We start from the raw sequence: 6,082 nt of genomic DNA, 5'->3' as shown, positions 1-6,082 counted from the left end.
GTTCCATGCTGCATTCTGGAGTCAAACGCCAGAAACACGTCACGAACCAGAGTTGAACGCCAAAAACACGTTACAACTTGGCGTTCAACTCCAAAAGAAGCCTCAGCTCGTGTAAAGATCAAGCTTAGCCCAAACACACACCAAGTGGGCCTCGGAAGTGGATTTATGCATCAATTACTTACTTCTGTAAACCCTAGTAGCTAGTATAGTATAAATAGGATAATTTACTATTATATTAGACATCTTTGGTCTCAGTTTTATTTTATTATTCATCTGAGGAGACTATTGATCACGTTTGGGGGCTGGCCATTCAGCCATGCCTGAACCTTCATCACTTATGTATTTTTAATGGTGGAGTTTCTACACACCATAGATTAAGGGTGTGGAGCTCTGCTGTACCTCAAGTTTCAATGCAATTACTACTATTTTCTATTCAATTCGACTTGTTCTTATTCTAAGATATTCGTTGCACTTTAACATGATGAATGTGATGATCCGTGACACTCATCATCATTCTCACCTATGAACGCGTGTGACTGACAACCACTTCCGTTCTACCTTAGACCGGGCGCATATCTCTTGGATTCCTTAATCAGAATCTTCGTGGTATAAGCTAGAATTGATGGCGGCATTCATGGGAATCCGGAAAGTCTAACCTTGTCTGTGGTATTCCGAGTAGGATTCCGGATTTGAATGACTGTGACGAGCTTCAAACTCGCGATTGTTGGGCGTAATGACAAACGCAAAAGAATCAAGAGATTCTATTCCAATATGATCGAGAACTGAGAAATGATTAGCCGTGCTGTGATAGAGCATTTGGACCATTTTCACTGAGAGGATGGGATGTAGCCGTTGACAACGGTGATGCCCTACATACAGCTTGCCATGGAAAGGAATAAGAAGGATTGAGGGAAGGCAGTAGGAAAGCAGAGATCCAACAAGGACAATTCATCTCCATACACTTATCCGAAATTTTCACCAATGATTTACATAAGTATTTCTATCTTTATTTTATGTTTTATTTATTATTATTATTCGAAAATTCCATAATCAATTATTATCCGCCTAACTGAGATTTTCAAGATGACCATAGCTTGCTTCATACCAACAATCTCCGTGGGATCGACCCTTACTCATGTAAGGTATTACTTGGACGACCCAGTGCACTTGCTGGTTAGTTGTGCGGAGTTGTGACTAAGTGTGATTCACGTTTGAGAGCGCTACCAAGTTCATTGGCGCCATTGTTGATGATCACAATTTCGTGCACCAAGTTTTTGGCGCCGTTGCCGGGGATTGTTCGAGTTTGGACAACTGACGGTTCATCTTGTTGCTCAGATTAGGTAATTTTCTTTTTATTTTCTTTTCAAAAAGTTTTCAAAAATATTTTTCAAAATTTTTCCCTTTGTTTTCGAAAATTATTCCAAAATTTTTAAAAATGAATTCTAGAGTTTCATAGTAACATGTTGAAGCCTAACTGGTCAGTTTCATAGTACCATGTTGAAGCCTGACTGGCTGTAAAGCCATATCCAAATCCTTTTGGATTGAGGCTTCCACTTGTCAACATAACGGGTATGTATATGGAGTTGGATGAAACATCAGCTGTTGCATGCCTGATTTATATCTTCTAAAGCTGGCTGGCTATTAAGCCATGCCCAACCCTTGGATTGGAGCTTTAGACTAACATTGAAAGATTCCTGGAATTCTTATTAAAAATTTTGAATCTCTTAATTTCTTTTCCTATATGTTTTTTTTTTGAAAAAAAATAATAATAAAAGAAAAATACAAAAAAAATTATAAAATCATAAAAACCAAAAATATTTTGTGTTCTTGTTTGAGTCTTGAGTCAATTTATAAGTTTGGTGTCAATTGCATGTTTTTAAAAAATTTATGCATTATTTTTCGAAAATTCATGCATTCATGGTGTTCTTCATGATCTTCAAGTTGTTCTTGGTAAGTCTTCTTGTTTGATCTTGATGTTTTCTTGTTTTGTGTCTTTTATTGTTTTTCATGTGCATCTTTGCATTCATATTGTCTAAGCATTAAAGATTTCTAATTCATATGCATTTTTGCATTCATAGTGTCCATGCATTAAAGATTTCTAAGTTTGGTGTCTTGCATGTTTTCTTTGCATCAAAAATTTTTCAAAAATATGTTTTTGATGTTCATCATGATCTTCAAAGTGTTCTTGGTGTTCATCTTGACATTCATAGTGTTCTTGTATGCATTATGTGTTTTGATTCATAATTTTCATGTTGTGAGTCATTTTTTATGTTTTTCTCTCTCATAATTAAAAATTCAAAAATAAAAAATATCTTTTTCTTTTTTCTCTCAAAAATTCAAAAATTTGAGTTGACTTAGTCAAAATTTTTTAAAATTAGTTGTTTCTTGTAAGTCAAGTCAAATTTTCAAATTTTAAAAATCTTATCTTTTCAAGACTTTTTCAAAAATCAAATTTTTTTCATTTTTTTAATTTTCAAAATTTATTTTTTTAAACTATTTTTCAAAAATCTTTTTCTTAATTTTATCTTTATTTTCGAAAATTATACTAGCAATTAATATGATCGATTCAAAAATTTGAAGTTTGTTACTTTCTTGTTAAGAAAGGTTCAATCTTTAAATTCTAGAATCTTATCTTTTAGTTTCTTATTAGTTAAGTAATTAATTTTAATTTTAAAAATTAAATCTTCCCTAACCATATATTTTTAATCATATCTTTTTATCTTATCTTTTATATCATATCTTTTTCAAAATTTTATCTTTTTTAAAAATTTGATTTTAAAATATCTTTTCTAACTTCTTATCTTCTTATCTTTTCAAATTTGATTTTCAAATCCTTTTCAACTAACTATGTTTGTTTCTTATCTTTTTCAAAACCACCTAACAACTTTTCTCTCTCTTTAATTTTCGAAAATATCTCCCTCTTTTTCAAAAATTCTTTCTTTAATTAATTAATTGTTTTAAATTTTAATTTTAATTTTATTTCTTATCTTTATTTTCAAAAATCATTTAACTCCTTTTCAAAATTTAATCTCAAAAATTTCTCCCTCTCTCATCTTTTCCTATTTATTTATTCATTTACTAACACCTCTCTTCACTTCTCTTCATCTCAAATCTCTGCCCCTATCCTCACCTTTGTGTTTGGATTTTCCTTTCTTTATTCCCTTTCTTCTTCTACTAATAATAAGGAAACTCTTTACTGTGACATAGAGGATTCCTCTTCTTTTTCTGTTCTGTTCTCTTTCATATGAGCAGGAACAAGGAAAAAGATATTCTTGTTGAAGCTGATCCAGAACTTAAAAGGACTTTGAAGAGGAAACTAAGAGAAGCTAAATTACAACAATCCAGAGACAACCTTGCTGAAATTTTTGAACAAGAAAAGGAGATGGCGGCCGAACCCAACAACAATAATGCAAGGAGGATGCTTGGTGATTATACTACACCTACTTCCAAGTTTGATGGAAGAAGCATCTCGATTCCTGCCATTGGAGCAAACAACTTTAAGCTAAAACCTCAATTAGTTGCTCTAATGTAACAGAACTGCAAGTTGCATGGATTTTCATCAGAAGATTCCTACCAGTTTTTAACTGAGTTCTTGCAGATTTGTGAGACTGTTAAGACTAATGGAGTAGATCCTGAAGTCTACAGGCTCATGCTTTTCCCTTTTGCTGTAAGAGACAAAGCTAGAGCATGGTTGGACTCTCAACCTAAAGATAGCCTGGACTTTTGGGATAAGCTGGTCACGGCCTTCTTGGCTAAGTTCTTTCCTCCTCAAAAGCTGAGCAAGCTTAGAGCAGATGTTCAAACCTTCAAGCAAAAAGATGGTGAATCCTCTATGAAGCTTGGGAAAGATACAAGCAGATGACCAAAAAGTGTCCTTCTGACATGTTTTCAGAATGGACCAGAATAGATATATTCTATTATGGTCTATCTGAGTTCTCTAAGATGTCACTGGACCATTCTGCAAGTGGATCCATTCACCTAAAGAAAACGCCTGCAGAAGCTCAAGAACTTATTGACATGGTTGCAAATAACCAGTTCATGTACAATTCTGAGAGGAATTCCGTGAATAATGGGACGCCTCAGAGGAAAGGAGTTCTTGAAATTGATGCTCTGAATGACATATTGGCTTAGAACAAGATGTTGACTCAGCAAGTCAACATGATTTCTCAAAGTCTGAATGGATGGCAAAATGCATCCAACAGTACTAAAGAGGCACCTTCTGAAGAAGAAGCTTATGATCCTGAAAACCCTGCAATGGCAGAGGTAAATTACATGGGGAACGCCTTTGGCAACACCTATAACCCCTCATGGAGAAACCATCCAAATTTCTCATGGAAGGATCAACAAAAGCCTCAACAAGGCTTTAATAATGGTGGAAGAAACAGGTCTAGCAATAGCAAGCCTTTTCCACCATCTTCTCAGCAACAGACAGAGAATTCTGAGCAGAGCCCCTCTAACTTAGCAAACATAGTCTCTGATCTATCTAAAGCCACTTTAAGTTTCATGAGCGAAACAAGGTCCTCCATTAGAAGTTTGGAGGCACAAGTGGGCCAGCTGAGTAAGAAAGTCACTGAAACTCCTCCTAGTACTCTCCCAAGCAATACTGAAGAGAATCTAAAAAGAGAGTGCAAGGCCATTGACATAGTCAACATGGCCGAACCTAGAGAGGAAGGAGAGGACGTGAATCCCAAGGAGGAAGACCTCATGGGACGTCTCTCAAGCAAGAAGGAGTTCCCTATTGAGGACCTAAAGGAATCTGAGGCTCATACAGAGACCATAGAAATTCCATTAAACCTTCTTCTGCCATTCATGAGCTCTGAAGACTATTCTTCCTTTGAAGAGGATGAAGATGTGACTGAAGAGCAAGTTGCTCAATATCTAGGAGCCATCATGAAGCTAAATGCCAAGTTATTTGGTAATGAGAGGAAGCATGAAAAGCTTCTCTCAATATAGAGTCAAACAAAGCTCCCACAATCAAACTCTAAGTTTGGTGTTGGGAGGCCACAACCAAACTCTAAGTTTGGTGTTGAGAAGCCCCCACATTCAAACTCTAAAGTTTGGTGTTGGGAGGCCCTCATCATGCTCTGAATATCTGTGAGGCTCCATGAGAGCCCACTGTCAAGCTAGTGACATTAAAAAAGCGCTTATTGGGAGGCAACCCAATTTTTATTTATCTAATTTTATTTTTTATTTTATTGTTCTTTTATATTTTATTAGGTACATGATCATGTAGAGTCATAAAAAAATATTAAAATTAAAAATAGAATAAAAAAATAGCAGAAGAAAAATCACACCCTAGAGGAAGGACTTACTAGCGTTTAAACGCCAATAAGGAGCATCTGGCTAGCGTTCAACGCCAGAACAGAGCATGGATCTGGCGTTGAACGCCAGAAGCAACATCCTAGCGTTCAAACGCCAGGAATGCACCCTGAGGAGAGCTGGCGCTGAACGCCAGAAACAAGCATCTGGCTGGCGTTCAACACCAGAAACATGCTACACATGGGCGTTGAACGCCCAGAACATGCTTCACTTTGGCGTTTAAACGCCAGAATTGCATGCAAAGGCATTTTACATGCCTAATTGGTACAGGGATGTAAATCATTGACACCTCAGGATCTGTGGACCTTACAGGATCCCCACCTACCTCACCCTCTCTCTCTCCATTCACCACTCACATCCATCCACTCTTCCCCATACACCCCACCTACCTTCAAAATTCAAAATCTCTTTCCCAAACAATCCCACCCATATAACTGAATACACACATCCCTCCATCTCCTCCATATATTCTTCTTCTTCTTCTATTCTTTCTTCTTTTGCTCGAGGGCGAGCAACATTTTAAGTTTAGTGTGGTAAAAGCATAGCTTTTTTGTTTTTCCATAACCATTGAAGGCACCTAAGGCTAGAGAAACCTCAAAAAAAAAAAAGAAAAGAAAGAGAAGAGAAAAAGAAAGACAAAAGCTTCCACCTCTGAGTCATGGGAGATGGAGATATTCATCTTAAGGATTCATAGCTCAGTAATAGAGCATTTGACTGCACATCAAGAGAGCATGAGAAATTCCCTTATCAAGAAATCCCTGAG

This window comes from Arachis duranensis, chromosome 2, assembly GCF_000817695.3.
Source record: "Arachis duranensis cultivar V14167 chromosome 2, aradu.V14167.gnm2.J7QH, whole genome shotgun sequence".
In the NCBI taxonomy this organism is placed as follows: domain Eukaryota; kingdom Viridiplantae; phylum Streptophyta; class Magnoliopsida; order Fabales; family Fabaceae; genus Arachis; species Arachis duranensis.
This window is presented reverse-complemented; position numbering follows the sequence as displayed.